Source organism: Staurois parvus, unplaced genomic scaffold (genome assembly GCF_062004578.1).
Source record: "Staurois parvus isolate SC_StPar_1 unplaced genomic scaffold, SC_StPar_1.0 ptg000341l, whole genome shotgun sequence".
In the NCBI taxonomy this organism is placed as follows: domain Eukaryota; kingdom Metazoa; phylum Chordata; class Amphibia; order Anura; family Ranidae; genus Staurois; species Staurois parvus.
Window position 1 is genome coordinate 1942461 of NW_028318137.1, and position 16165 is coordinate 1958625.

A 16165-nucleotide genomic window follows, 5' to 3' on the forward strand; every position below is an offset into this window, starting at 1 on the left:
AATAATGCCTCGGTTTACACAATTGTTAATAATTTTTTTCGCAATACAAAGTGTATGTCGGCACTGATTTTTAAATGCCAGCCTTTTTTTTTTCTTCACTATAGTCCACAAGCTTATGTATCACTTTCCCCAAAGTTACAGAAAACTTTGTATCTTGTAATAAACTTTGTTTCCTTTAGGGATATAAATTCAAAGAAAACTTTCTCTTTTAGCTGGGGGAATTGACAGCTGAATTTCTGAGCTATAGTGAAGAAAAAAAAAAGGGAAAATTACATTTAAAAACCAGCACCATAATAACAAATGGCGTGTGAAAGTAGGTAGGTGGTCTTTTTCCTGTTCCTTGGGGGCCCCCTCAAGATACCAACGGTCACACCTGGACACAGCTACGAGATCTCGGAAAGTGAATGCACTCAAGTCACCTCAGTTGCGATTGCAAACACTTCAGTTTTATTGGCATAACATCGGGGTTATTATACTGTAGTCTTTAGGCAAACACACCCTCTGACCATCCAATCAAATACATGTACATTGTTTTACCTTAACTCAACAATTATTTGTATGAGGTTTGCATTTTCACTCTTCTGCTTTATCTATCATACCATATCTCCTCTAAAGCCCAGACCATGGCTATAATCTGACCTAACACCCAATTTGTGGTTAAAACTTTTCAGAGATGAGAGTAAACCTTATCTGCTTTTTTGTAAGGGTTTGCAAAAACACTCATTTCTACATGAAGCTGAGATAGACAGTTTTGTTAGTGTGCACATATCTCATATATGTATATTAAACTAGCATCTTGTATTAGTGTATACAAAATGGATTCAGTTATATTCCATTTAATCTTTTCAGTCCCCTCTTTTATCACATAGTGATAACACTTTTCATTGACTTACTCTCCCTATCGTCTCAATCCCATGCATTTCCTCATATTGTTGAAGCAAAAACATTTCCTCCCTTTCCTTCTCATTAATTCTCATTTTGATACACATGATCATTCAGTTGTGATGAGGTAACCCTCCACCCATCCTGAACTCCCAGAGGGTTTCTGAACCACTTTCTATCATATGAAATCTCCAATAGAAACCATAGTGGGACAATAATAACAGTCACTATTGTTAAGATAATAATCAAGTTCATCCAGTCCTCATGGGGATCCAATAGGTTGGGTAGCAAAGTTCTTGGCTCCTTCTTCTGTTGGTTGATCAGCTTGATTGTGTCTCATCTTGGGAAATCCTTTTTACTCTTGATGCATGGATCCAGGTGCCTGATCCTTCAGTAAGAACAGCTGTACTTGTAATGGCCACGATCACTGTAGGTTCTCCAAACCGGGGTCTCACCCTTGGATCCAGTCTTCGGATCACCACTTGATCACCTACCTCGAAGGGGTGGGTTGGTTGATCTGCGGATAAAAGAAAAAAACAGCAGCATCATTTTGTTCTCTATTCAACTTTTCACACAATGCTTTTACATAATTCTGCCTGTATTACCTCTAAATCTCCTTTCTACCACAGAGGGGGTTGCTGTCTAGTCCAAGGGGTAGGGAATGGTCTGCCCATTAGTATCTCAAAGGGAGACAACTTACTCCGTTTATGAGGTGTCATCCTTATTTCAGCTAGTATAGCAGGTAACACAGCTGGCCAATTCTTCAGAGTCCCTCCTGTGGCTTTCACTAATTTATCCCTAATTGTTCTATTCATTCTTTCCACTACTCCAGAACTCTGAGGGTGATAAGGAATATGGAGCTTCCATTGAATACTCAAAGCCTTTGAGACTCCCTGAGTCACTGCTGCAGTAAAAGCTGGTCCCTGATCGCTTTCTATGAACAAAGGAGAACCCCATCTAGGGATGATTTCCTTACACAAAACCTTGACCACTGTCTCTGCTGTTTCATTCCTACATGGGAAAGCTTCCGGCCAACCTGAAAATCTGTCTACTACCACCAACAACTTATCTCCTTCTTTTGATTTAGGGAGATGTGTAAAATATATCTGTAGATGTGTGAATGGTGCCTCAGGGGGTGTTAAATGTTCATGTTTCCCATGCTGGCCATGCCCAGGGTTGTTTTGTAAACAAGTAAGGCACCTTCCCAATGTTTCCTCCACCAAATCATGGAGAAACCATACACAAAATAGTTTGCGCATTTCTTTCTCCACTAACTGTTTTCCCTTATGACCTACACCATGAAAATTTTGAATGAATAATACAGCAGCTGCCTGTGGAAGTCCTACAATCCCCTCTTTTGACATAAGACCATGTTTGTCTTGTGTCAAACCTCTGCTAGCCCAAAAATCAACTTCACTCTCAGAGGCTTGTGCCTGCAGTGTACCTAAAAGCTCATTTGACAGTAGGGATGGAGTGGACAACATTACCATAGATAGATCTGTTCGATTATGCAGTTGCCCTGCAGTTTTTGCAGCTGCATCTGCATAGCATTGCCTTTTGTGACTGGGTCTTTGGCATTAGTATGTGCCCGCACTTTAATGACCGCTATCCTTCTTGGAAGTTGGAGTGCAGCAAGCAAATCCTGGATCAAAGAATGATGAGATATTGACTTGCCATCGGCCGTAGTAAAACCACGGCGTTGCCAAATACGGCCAAAATCATGTACAACCTCAAAGACATATTTAGAATCTGTGTATATGTTAACATCTCGATCTTGATAAAGAGTGCAAGCTCGTGTTAGGGCCACTAATTCAGCTGCTTGTGCACTGGGGTAGGGGATGGAACCTGTTTCAATAATAAGAGGTGGTTCTACTACTGCATAGCCTGTGATGTATGTAGCATCACTAGGGCGTGTACAAGATCCATCGACAAACACATCAGGGGCTCCAGGAATCGGAGTCTCCAACATATCTAGTCGCGGAGAAGTGTCAGCTTGGATAACATCCAGGCAATTGTGCTCCTCCTGCAATTCTGGTGACCTTGTGTTGTGAAGATTAAGCAGGGAGGACAATAAAAGAGATGGCCCTGATGTAGATGGGCTGTATTTAACTGTGAGATTATTGGTGGATGTCAAAATTACTTCACATCCCGCCAGGCGTTGTGCTGACATGTGTTGAGTGTTAATGTTTTTCAGTACATGTAGGACATGATGAGATGTGTGTAATATCAATGGGTTTCCCAAAACTATGATAGATGCCATTTCCACAGCCAAGGCACACACAGACAAAGCTTGGAGACACCCCGGCATGCCCTGGACCGGGATGGGCATTGTTTTTGATAAATATGCTACCGGCCTCATGGCACCTCCGTGCTCTTGAGCTAGTACTGCAGCCATGGTTTTACATGCAGATTGACAATACAAATTAAAAGATTTAGTATAATCCGGTAACCCTAATGCGGGAGACGAGACCAGTGCTGTCTTCAAATATTCAAATGCCTGCACCAATGGCAGCGTCCATTCAATACGGTCTGGTTGATCTTTCAGTGTTACTTGGCGTAATACATTGTCATAATAAGAACAGTCAGGAATCCACTGTCTACAATAGTTTACCATACCTAGGAAGGATTGCATCTGAACCTTAGTTTCTGGTTTTGGTTGTTGACATATTGCTGCCACTCTCCTTGGGCTCAGCCCCCTCTGGCCCTCAGACAATACAAATCCTAGGTACTCAACTTGTGGTGCCACAAACTGCATCTTTTTGCGAGAGACTTTCTGTCCCTGATCAGCCAGAAACCGTAACAATGATAATGAATCAGCCTGACACGCCTTCTCGCTCACAGAACTAATCAGTAAATCATCCACGTATTGGATAAGTACTGAACCATGGGTGGGTACCCAGTCATTGAGCATGGATCTACTGGCCATGGTATATGCTGCCAGCGAGTAGCCCTGAGAGAGATGGGTCCAGGTTAGCCTCTCCCCTTGAAAACAAAAAGTAAACAATACCTGTGTCTCCGGGTCAACTGGGACACTAAAAAATGCATTTGACAGATCAATTACTGTAAAAGGTGTGGCGTTGGCAGGTATAGCATTTACCAAAGTTGTTATATCTGGGACTACAGCGGCAATGCAGGAGCACATGAAATTTATGATACCAGACCTGTCCATCTTTTGCTTGTACCAGGAGGGGAGGTGTAATGCAAGTGGGGGTTTCCTTGGATTAGGGCATCCCTGTACTATAGCATCCAGCTCCTTGGGATCTATTGCCTTTAAAATCAGCTGCTCCCCAATCATCATGAATGGAAAGGCTGAATTCATCATATCTAGCTCAGCTGTCTCATCTTTAACTTCCCCCTTGTTACTTTCTGCTGACCTAAGAATTCTATCACTCTTTTCTACCTTCTTTATGGTGGTCTCTTTACTTTCCCTTTACCCCTCTCAGTATCCCATTGACTAACACTCCCAGTTTCCCCATCGGAGCTAGATTCTTCTGACTCCCCTGTATATATCTGGGAAGCAGCAATAAGAACCTCTTCATCTTCATCTACTTGTTTTACCTGTTGGAGTGCTGGGTATAATGGGGCTGCATGTGGAGCTGTAGGGGCAGGACGTCTCGCTGTGTTTGTATGGCGGTGGTGGTGTGAAATCATTTGCTACAATTAGAGTCTTATAGCCTGCATACTTCAACCAATTCTTACCCCCTTCATACATATAATTCTTGTCCCAATCTGGATTTCCAGTCCCCCAGATACCTACCTGAGGCTGTTCCTGCAAACACATTCCTCTAATCATATCCATACACATAGTGTCATTTCCCCCTTCACAAGGAAAACTAGCTCCACCCAGTCTTTTTGACCATCCCACTAAATTATCCACCCAGGGATTAACATAATAAATATCATAAGGAGATACCCTTGCTACATATTCTTTACAAGTTTCATTTAAGGTAGATGTGTTCTTTCCCCTCAGCTTTCTAGTTTTTCTAAACAACTTAATCAACTTTTGTGGCGGCACATGATGGGGACCTTCCTCCTTACCTGAGGAATTACCCATAGCAGTAAATTAGTAAACTAACAAACAAGACAAAAAAACAACAATAACACACTTTTTACAAATTATACAAAGTGCTGTGCCAGGTGTGTCCTAGTATTATTCCCCGAGCCGAGAATCCCTTAGTCTAAAACTCCAACCACCAAATTTCCCTGAAGTTCAGAATAATTACCTCGGTAAAGAAAGCATTAAAAAATAAAACTCTCACTTACCTTGGCAATTATCCCACTTTCTGACACCACTGAAAGTAGGTAGGTGGTCTTTTTCCTGTTCCTTGGGGGCCCCCTCAAGATACCAACGGTCACACCTGGACACAGCTACGAGATCTCGGAAAGTGAATGCACTCAAGTCACCTCAGTTGCGATTGCAAACACTTCAGTTTTATTGGCATAACATCGGGGTTATTATACTGTAGTCTTTAGGCAAACACACCCTCTGACCATCCAATCAAATACATGTACATTGTTTTACCTTAACTCAACAATTATTTGTATGAGGTTTGCATTTTCACTCTTCTGTTTTATCTATCATACCATATCTCCTCTAAAGCCCAGACCATGGCTATAATCTGACCTAACACCCAATTTGTGGTTAAAACTTTTCAGAGATGAGAGTAAACCTTATCTGCTTTTTTTGTAAGGGTTTGCAAAAACACTCATTTCTACATGAAGCTGAGATAGACAGTTTTGTTAGTGTGCACATATCTCATATATGTATATTAAACTAGCATCTTGTATTAGTGTATACAAAATGGATTCAGTTATATTCCATTTAATCCTTTCAGCGTGGGGTCCCCCCTCCCATCCATACCAAGCCCTTAAGGGGTAACTCCCTGCCAAAATGTAAAAAAAGAAATGGTGTGGGGTCCCCCCCAAAATCCATACCAGACCCTTATCCGAGCATGCAGCCCGGCAGGTCAGGAAAGGGGGGGAGACGAGCGAGCGTCCCCCCTCCTGAATCATATCAGGCCACATGCCCTCAACATGGGAGGGGGGTGCTTTGGGGCAGGGGGAGCCGGCGCCTTACACCGTGATTGATGTTGGATCTACTTCGGGGGACATTCTTTGAGATTTTTCTGTTATTGTCAAAGACTGTGTCCTGTGGTTTTTTACACTACACTTTGTTTTTTTTTTTTTTGTGAATTAGTAGCGTAACCATATAGTCCATACTCATTTACGTGGGGGGGGGCCCGCTTGTTAAAGGGGGCTTCCAGATTCTGATAAGCCCCTCGCCCACAGACCCCCACAACCACCGGCCAGGGTTGTGGGAAAGAGGCCCTTGTCCCCATCAACATGGGGACAAGTTGATTTGGGGGTGAGCCCCCCTGCCCCAAAGCACCCCCCCATGTTGAGGGCATGTGGCCTGGTATGGTTCAGGAGGGGGGGGGCACTCGCTTGCCCCCCCCTTTCCTGACCTGCCAGGCTGCATGCTCGGTTAAGGGTCTGGTATGGATTTCGGGGATATCGCACACCGTTTCTTTTTAATGTTGGCATTGAGTTACCCCTCAATATCCATACCAGACCCGAAGGGCTTGGTGTGGATGGGAGGGGGGACCCCACGCCATTTTTTAAATTTAATTTACAGAATTTCTTTAACATCCAGCTGTCAGTGGGGAACCCCGCTGACAGCTGAAACATTAACACATGGTTGTCGCTACTAAAATCCTGCATGAGTTATTTTATCAAGTCATGCGGCGTTTTAGTAGTGAAAACCAATGTAGCGTCATGTTTTCAGCCGTCGGGGGAGTTCCCCACTGACAGCTGAATGTTAAAGCAATGTAGGGAATTAAAAAAAAAATTTAAAAAATGACGTGGGGTCCCCCCTGCCATCCACACCAAGCTCGGGTCTGGTATGGATATTAAGGGGTAACTCCACGCCAAAATTTGAAAAAAAAAAAAAACGGCGTGGGGTTCCACCCAAAATTCAGACCAGATTCTTATTAGAGCATGCAGTCCGGCAGGTCAGGAAAGGGGAACCATATCAGCCCACATGCCTTCAACATGGGGGGGTGCTTTGGGGCAGAGGGGACTCCCCCCTCCCCAAAGCACCTTGACAAGGGCCTCTTCCCCACAACTCTGGCTGATGGTTGTGGGGGTCTGCGGGCAGGGGGCTTATCAGAATCTGGAAGCCCACTTTAACAAGGGGGCCCCCAGATCCGGCCCCCCCACGTGAATGAGTGTTGGGGACATGGTACCGCTACTCATTCACAAAAAAACTGTAGTGTAAAAAACCACAGGACACAGTCTTTGACAAGTCCTTTAATAAAACAATGTCCCCCGAAGTAGATCCAACGTCAATCACGGTGTCAGGCTCCAGCGACCCGAAAAAAGAAAAAACCGTAACGCTTCCGATGGCTCCCCAGCCTTCTGCAGTGAGGTTTGGTGACGGTTCCTAAATATGCAAGGGATGGGGCCAGCTGGGGACATCATCCGAGTGACCTCGCCCCATGTGACATCATTGATGTCACATGGGGTGGGATCACATGCGTGATGACCCCGGCTGGCCCCGCCCAGCCTTCTGCAGTGAGGTTTGGTGACAGCTCTTAAATATGTAATGGGCCGGGCAGCTGGGGACATCACGCATGTGATCCCACCCCATCAATGATGTCACGTGGGGCGTGGTTACTCGCATGATGTCCCTGGATGGCCCCGCCCCTTACATATTTAAAAGCTGTCACCGAACCTCACTGCAGAAGGCTGGCAGCCACCGTCGGAAGCGGAACTTTTTTTTTCGAGTCGCCGGAGCCTAACACCGTGTCCTGTGGTTTTTTACACTACACTTTGTTTTTTTGTGAATTAGTAGCGGTACCATGTATGGCATACTCATTCACATAGGGGGGCGCCGAGATCTGTAGCCCCCCTGCCCCAAAGCCCCCCCCCCCATGTTGAGGGCATGTGGCCTGGTATGGTTCAGGAGGGGGGGCGCTCACTTGTCCCCCCATCCCCCCACCTCCTTTCCTGACCTGCCTGGCTGCATGCTCGGATAAGGGTTTGGTATGGATTTTGGGGGGAAACCCCAAACAGTTTCTTTTTTTTTTTTTTTTTTTTAATTTTGGCGTGGAGTCACCCCTTAATATCCATACCAGACCCGAAGGGCTTGGTATGGATAGGAGGGGGGACCCCATGCCGTTTTTTTTTTTTTTCACTTTAATAGGAGTAGTACAATGTTAGCATAGCAACATTGTACTAATCTGAGGGGGGGGCCCTCAAGCTGGTCACATGGTGCAGGGTGTTGTGATTGGGCCCCATGTACCATGTGAATGTTGTGGGCCAATCACAGCTCACCTTGAACAGAAGCAAAGCTGTTATGAATCACGTTGATTCATAACAGCTTTGCTAGCATTGTGATCATGGGATCTGCATACCGCTGTGTCTGGTGGACACATTAGTTGCGTGGGGGGAGTGCTGCGCCCCCTTGTGTTAGTACAGGCAGAGAGACATACCGGTATGTTGCTTTGGCTGTAGCTGCCGCTCACTACAGTAAAAGTACTGTGAGAGGTCGGCAAGTGGGTAATGACAAAATGCATTGCGCGTGTTCAGGTGCCATTCCTTTTCAATGGCACCTAAAGGCAGTTCGGTTTTGCCATGACTGTCGAACGATAAATTGCGGCAAACCGCAATGAGCGAAGCTTGTCGCTTCTGCTACTTTTTGGGTGACAAGGGTTGCAGTTTCCCATGATTGCTGCAGAGCCACACTGTTTTTGGGTGCAATTGAAAATGAATGGCACCTGAACATGCTGGCGTGTTGTGCCATTATTGTAGTGTGATTTGGGATCGCCATGATTCTGCCCGAGATCACAAAATGCCAGATGTGAACGGGGTCTATATCTGCTGAAGCATTTAACACTACCCTCTTCCCAGACTGACACTGCTGCTGTCCACGAGCGTCTTCATTATTCCTCCATCCAGACTGGAGACACCCAAAGGAAGTGTGTTATTGATCACAAGGTGACAAGGGGGGAAAAAAAGCCAAAAAAAACTCCAAGGCAGCCACTGTCACGATCGCGTCATCAGACCCCAGCTGTAAGGGACCGCCCGGCGGTACCACTAGCACTCCACTGATCGGATGTTCCCAGCGCACGGAGTCTAAGCCCCAGAGTACTTGTTCACCAGGGCCCCTGATGGTGGGGATGGACTTGGAGTACCCCAGGACCAGGTCGTGACTACTGAGGACACCCGTCAGTGGTAGGGGTATTCGCCAGGGGCTCCCACGGGAGAGAGCCAGGTATGAGGAGGTCTGGAGACCCCGTAGAGAGGGACGGATGGATGGCTGAACAGGAGCAGGGTCATACAAGCCGGGTCGGTAACTATGGGGACGGTGCGGTACAGAGCAGCGGGCAAAGAATAGTCGGGTCACACGCCAGGTCAGCAACAGCAGGTCAGATCCAATAGGGGGCATTCAGGAGAGAGGTCAGGCAAGCAAGGGTCAAGAACAGGAGAAAACAGCAAGGTCAGGGCACAATCCGGGTCAGCAACTTACTTTAGACAGGTTCACAGGTTCACAGGATACAAGAGACCAAAAGGCACTGAATGACAGCTCAGGGCCGTTTAAATATCCCGCCCTGCGCTGTCATTGGTGCCAGGCGCGCGCCCATGGACACTACTGCGCATGCGCGAACCTGATTGCCGCGGTCGGCCAAGTCCCGGCGCTCGCGTAGAGGGAGGTGTACTGCGCCTGCGCCGAGCCCAGCGGCGCGGCGATCTCCGACATTGCCCCCCCTACGGGCAACCTCCGGATGCCCACCCGATCTCTCCACCACGGGTGATCACGAAGAAACTCCCGGACTAGTCTAGGTGCGTGGACATTATGAGCCGGTTCCCAGGAATTGTCCTCAGGACCATAGCCCTTCCACTTAATTAGGAATTGGGTCTGGCCCCCCCTTCTTCGGCACTTAAGGATCGTTTCCACCTCAAATTCCTCTTGTCCTTCGACCGTTATGGCCTCTGGGGGTCTGGATTCTCGTTCTGGGAAGGCATCTGGGATCACTGGCTTCAGCAGGGATACATGGAAGACTGGATGAATTCTGAACGTGTCCGGAAGGATAAGCTCATATGCCACTTCGTTGACCATCCGCTTTACCTGAAAAGGCCCCACAAATTTAGGTCCCAATTTTTTCGAGGGACAAAGCATCTTCAAGTTGGTTGTGGCCAACCACACCTTCTGCCCAGGCCGCAACGCCAAATCCCCTCTTCGTTTCTTGTTAAACTCCTTCTTATTGTCCTCTTGGGCCCGAGCGATGGCTTCCTGGAGTAACTTGTTATTGACGGAGAAGAAGGTCAACGCATCCTGCGTTGCCGGAACTGGGCATTCAGAGACCAAATCAGGGAGAAAGACAGGGTGGAACCCATAATTCGAAAAGAATGGGGACTGCCCCGTTGCCGAATGGCTTGCGTTGTTATAAGCGAACTCCGCCAGGGGTAAAAGTGACAGCCAATCATCCTGCAGGAAAGACGTGTAGCAACGCAAGTATTGCTCCAGGGTCTGGTTCGTCCTCTCGGTCTGACCGTTGGTCTGAGGGTGGAACGCGGAGGAGAGGGACAACTTGATACCCAGGGCCTTGCACAGAGCCCTCCAAAACTTAGATGTAAACTGGACCCCTCGATCAGAGACGATGTCCTCAGGTACTCCATGAAGTCTAACGATCTCTCGGATAAATATTCGCGCCGTCTCGGTTGCTGACGGAGTCTTAGTGGCACGAAGTGAGCCATTTTGGATAGGCGATCAATGACCACCAGAATTGCCGTGTGGTCTTGTGACGGTGGGAGCTCGACTATGAAGTCCATCGCGATCTTCTGCCAAGGCCGTTCGGGAATCGGCAAAGGTCGCAACAGCCCCCAGGCTTTGCTCCTCGATGGTTTGCTCTTCTGGCAGATGGTACAGGATCTCACGTAGCGCTTGCAATCCTTAGCCATGTTTGGCCACCAAAACGAGCGCCGGAGAAGCTCCAGAGTCTTGACTGGGCCAAAGTGACCTGCCAGCGGGTGATCGTGGCAATGCCCCAAAACCAGGGTCCGGACTTCCTCAGGTACCACGATAGAATCCTCCTTCCACAGGAGTCCCCCTTTGTTCTGGAGGGATACCCCAACTGGGGTTGGTGTGGCCGTAGATGCTTCTATTAACTTGGAGCGAAGGTCCGTCTGGAGCGCCAAGAAGTTTCCTGAGGACAAGATAGTGTCGGGTACCAGTTCTTCTTCGGAGTCCTCAAACATACGAGATAGTGCGTCGGGCTTCGTATTTTTAGATCCGGGCCTGTAAGTAATATGAAAATTAAATCTGGAAAAGAACAGGGCCCATCTTGCCTGCCGTGGGCGTAGATGCTTGGCAGTCCTCAGATATTCCAGATTCTTGTGGTCTGTGAAAATCAATTTGGGGTGTGAGGCACCTTCCAGCAGGTATCTCCATTCTTCTAGCGCTGCTTTGATAGCCAGCAGCTCTCGATCCCCGATATCGTAATTCTTCTCCGCTGAGGTGAGTTTCCTCGAGAAGAATGCTACGGGATGGAGTAACTCTTTGGTGCCTTTCCGCTGAGACAGGATGGATCCTACCGCATTCTCCGATGCATCTACCTCCAAGATGTAGGGCAGGGCCGCGTCCGGGTGGCCCAGGATGGGTGCCGAGGTAAATAGCTTTTTCAGAGCTTCGAAAGCTCTTTGAGCCTCTGGTGTCCATTTGAACCGGGTTCCAAGTTTGGTTAGTTGAGTAATGGGGGAGACCAGAGCTGAGAAGTTCTTGATGAACTTCCGATAAAAGTTTGCGAACCCTATAAACCGTTGGACACCTTTTTTGTCCATGGGTTCAGGCCAATCTAAAATTGCAGAGACCTTCTGGGGGTCCATCGCGACCCCCGCAGTGGAGATAATCAGGCCTAGAAACGTGATGCTAGATTGCTCGAAGCAACATTTCTCCGCCTTAGCATATAACCCATGCTGCCGCAATCGCCCCAAAACTTTTGCCACATGTATCCTATGATCCTCTAGAGAGGGTGAAAAAATTAGTATGTCGTCCAAGTAGACGATAACGAAGACATCCAAAAAATCCCTGAAGATGTCGTTCACAAAGTGTTGGAAGGTGGCTGGTGCATTGCACAGCCCAAATGGCATGACCAAGTATTCAAAGTGGCCAAACCGGGTACGGAAAGCAGTTTTCCACTCGTCCCCCTCTCTTATGCGTACCAGGTTATAGGCCCCCCTTAAATCAAGCTTTGTGAAAATAACCGCAGCCTTTAGGCTCTGAAACGGTTCTGGTACCAATGGCAATGGGTAACGATTTTTGATCGTGACCCTGTTCAGCTCCCGGTAGTCGATACAAGGTCTCAGGGTTTTGTCTTTTTTCTCCACGAAGAAGATTCCCGCTCCTGCTGGAGAAGTGGAGGGGCGGATGAATCCCTTCTGGAGGCTGTCCTCGATATATTCCCTTAGGGCCCCCAATTCAAGCTCAGATAGGGGGAAAATACACCCAAAAGGGATTTCAGAGCCTGGTAACAGGTCAATTGGACAGTCATACGGGCGGTGGGGGGGCAGAGTATCGGCTCCCCGCTTACTGAACACGTCCAGGAAACCATGATAGGCTGCGGGAATAACCTGTTTCAAATCGGAGTCTCCTTCGGAGCAAAGGAGAACTCGGGGCCCTGCGGGGCCCGAAGTGCGACAATGTTCCCGACAGTATGGGGAAGGGAACGAGATTGACCCGGTTTCCCAGTCAATCTGGGGGTTATGGGCCCGTAACCCCCAGTCAATCTGGGGGTTATGGGCCCGTAACCATGGGAGCCCCAGAATGACTGGGAAAAGAGGTGATGCAATAGCGTCCAGGCGGAGGAACTCCTGGTGCTGGTTGGCAATGATAGTGGCAATGGGGGGAGTTTCCTGATTAACTACCCCCAATTTTATCTGGGAACCATCAGCCAAAAAGATGTTGAAGCCCTTCTGTCTGTGTTGGAGAGGGATACCCTGCTGGTGAGCAAACTCTAGATCCAGGAAACAGCTGCATGCCCCCGAATCAACTATGGCTGTCACCTCCACGGTCTTTCCTGGAAGCTGAAAGGAGAGGGGCACTACTAAGTATTGCGATGGACAGGTATTGCTAATAGACAAAGAAGAAAAACGGGTGCACTTACTCATTTTCTGAGGGCAGGATCGCACCATATGACCAGCTTCACCGCAGTAAAGGCAGAGGTTCTGGGCTCGTCTGCGCTGGCGTTCCTCCGGTGATAATTTAGGCCGTGCCAGACCTAGCTGCATAGGTTCCGGAACATCTCCTGGTGGTGGGTTCTGGATGCTTTGTCGGGTTGGTGGGCTGGGGCCTAGGAATGGACCCCAGGTATTTCCGCGACCCTGGCCGGACCTCTCAAGCCTGCGTTCCCGCAGTCTTCGGTCAATCTTAATTGTCAGGGCAATAAGGTCTTCTAGAGACTCGGGAACCTCCACCCGGGCCAGCTCATCTTTCAAGGGATCGGAGAGCCCCATACGGAACTGGTGCAATAGAGCGAACTCATTCTAGCGTGTGTCCCCCATCCACCGCCTGAAATCAGAGGCGTATTCCTCTGCCGCCCGCCGGCCCTGTCGGAGCGCATATAAGGTCGCTTCGGCAGAGGCTGCCCGCTGTGGGTCATCATACAAGATGGCCATTGCTTCAAAGAAACTATTGACCGATCCCAGGTGAGGATCATTGTTTCCCCTTAGCCGGTGGGCCCAATCCTGGGGTTCACCCTGTAGTAGTGAAATAATGAATCCTACCTTCACGTTTTCGGTCAGGAAGGTACGGGGTTGTAGCTCAAAAAACAAGAGACAGGAATCACGGAATGACCGGAAGCGTGTGCGGTCCCCGTGAAAATGCTCTGGTAGGGGTACTCGGGGTTCTGCCATAGGGAGCGGGGCGGAAGCCCCTGAGACTGGCTCCTGAGCTACCAGGGCCGGGGGTGCAGAAACCGGGGCCTGTGGGGCAGGGTCAGAAATAGAGCCAGTCTGGATGCGATTCTCCAGCTGCATGCATCTGTCCTGCAGGGCCGTTACGGCCTGCGTCAAATTAGCTAGGTGCCTGCAAATTTCCTCTAGCGGGGAGGGCCCTCCTCTAGGCTCAGTCATGGCCTTTTGGTACTGTAAGGGACCGCCCGGCGGTACCACTAGCACTCCACTGATCGGATGTTCCCAGCGCACGGAGTCTAAGCCCCAGAGTACTTGTTCACCAGGGCCCCTGATGGTGGGGATGGACTTGGAGTACCCCAGGACCAGGTCGTGACTACTGAGGACACCCGTCAGTGGTAGGGGTATTCGTTTAAATATCCCGCCCTGCGCTGTCATTGGTGCCAGGCGCGCGCCCATGGACACTACTGCGCATGCGCGAACCTGATTGCCGCGGTCGGCCAAGTCCCGGCGCTCGCGTAGAGGGAGGTGTACTGCGCCTGCGCCGAGCCCAGCGGCGCGGCGATCTCCGACACCAGCCCTTCTCACCAAACTCGTGACCGAAGGACTAGCCGATCTAAAACCATGATGTCACGTGCGTAACAATGCCACACCCAGCTGCACCCTGCACAACGATTTTCCAGCTAATTGGACCACAATCGATGTACTGACAGCCTAAGCGATTGTTACTGGGTCAGGTTAATTACACAATTAACCCTTCATACTGCCACCACCACCTTTTTGTACAGAGAAAGAGGAAACTCGGCAATCTCAGCAATAACACTATAATGGTTGAGGTAATCGTCTGCATAAACTGGTTATACAGAGGGTTAAACAAACACAGTAGCGTTCTCTTTAGAGGCAGGAATTTGTAAAATTGCAATAAAGCGCTATAGAAACAGTTGAACACTTTCAGAAGGAAAGATTTATTACTAAAAGGTCAAACGGGTGCAATAAAAATATTTACAGAAAAGATGTAACTAAGATATACATATAAACATACAGAGACCAACAGCACAGCAAAGAGATATCAGAGAGAGGTGAAAGGGTTAAGGTACTTGTCAAAGTCCTGGGTTAGCAGATCCAAGTTTCAGAACAAAAGGTCACGGGTCTCCCCAGGTGGTATTGATGTTAAAATGGGAGACGTCTTCAACTTAACTTCTCTTAGGCCTGACAGCCCAATTTGTAGTTCCCCAGCAGGGGGTGTCTCTGACATCAAGGACCAATACCCCGTGGAGGGCGTGGAGGTCTGGGTGTTGACCTAAACTAGAGCCAAAATCTCTTGTAGTTCATATTTGGGCTCATAACTTTTTCTATGCAGAAGTGACATTCCACCCGCGGGTAGATTATTATGCAGACACGTCTCAGGATTGATTAGAGATGAAATATGTAATTCTATACTAAACGGGTCACGAGATCTATTTTTCTGCTTTCCTAATTATTCGAGACAAGGCAAGTGACCCATCAAATTGTTCGCCTTTTCTTAGCCATTCTGACGATATGTCTGTTTTTTATGGAAGTCTCTCTTATTCCAAGATATGAGACATAGGGGGAAAATGGATTTGAAAAGTGTTTATCTGATTCTGTTCGGTTTCAACTCCTGGGAAAGCTTGCCTTATCTCTTACGAGGTGTTACAATTTGCAGGTTCTATGGACAGGGAGGCCCCAGCTCCCTTGGGGGCTTTATAGCTCCTATGACCCTCCTGTGACATTCCTAACTCACACACATACTGGCCAAATGTCGCTGGGCCTCTCAGAGAGGGACGGGGGAAGAATGAGGGAGAAATATGTTTGTCAGGATAGTTAATCCCTTTGCCAAGATGGAGGTTGAAGCCAAAATTGTTGAACCGTCTCCATTTCTGGGTATACGTTGTTACAGCCACCACATTTAAAGATGAATTCCATGGCATATTTTAACATGGTTACATCGGTCCAGCTTGGATTAATGTAAATTTGGATATACCTATCTAACTGAAGCCCCCTGGAAGCTGAAAAACTCCAAGGGACTAAATCGGGGTCCCAATCTACTTGTCCCTCATGACAATCCACTTGTGCTGCTAAAAGAAAATCTTTTTTTTTTTAACCAAAACCGCATTTAAATATGAGGTGTTTTTAGGAATGTCTTGGGCTTTTAAAACTAAAGGGGCTTTATGGTGACTTAAACTTTTAATATCTGTTAAACTGGACACCTATATTGATAGCTTCAGACTACGAGTTACAACCTTGATATCCACCCAGCAAAAGAAAATTTTGGACAATCTTTCACCACTGGAGTGAAGGACTCTACACGATTTATGCAACAATCAGGCCATCACCATCAATCTAGTGGATAGAG

General features: G+C 47.9%; 1 protein-coding gene and 1 long non-coding RNA gene across 3 annotated transcripts in view; one reads left to right on the forward strand and one right to left on the reverse strand.

Moving 5' to 3' along the window:
* TCF20 (transcription factor 20) overlaps positions 1–16165 on the forward strand; it is a 497541-nt gene that overhangs the window by 20384 nt on the left and 460992 nt on the right. The gene's annotated exons all lie outside the window — the stretch shown is intronic.
* On the reverse strand, positions 425–5712 carry LOC149456932 (uncharacterized). Its single transcript, XR_016313779.1, has 2 exons — positions 5146–5712; positions 425–1399 (listed from the first exon to the last, which is right to left on the reverse strand). It is a non-coding gene; the product is annotated as an uncharacterized LOC149456932 (long non-coding RNA).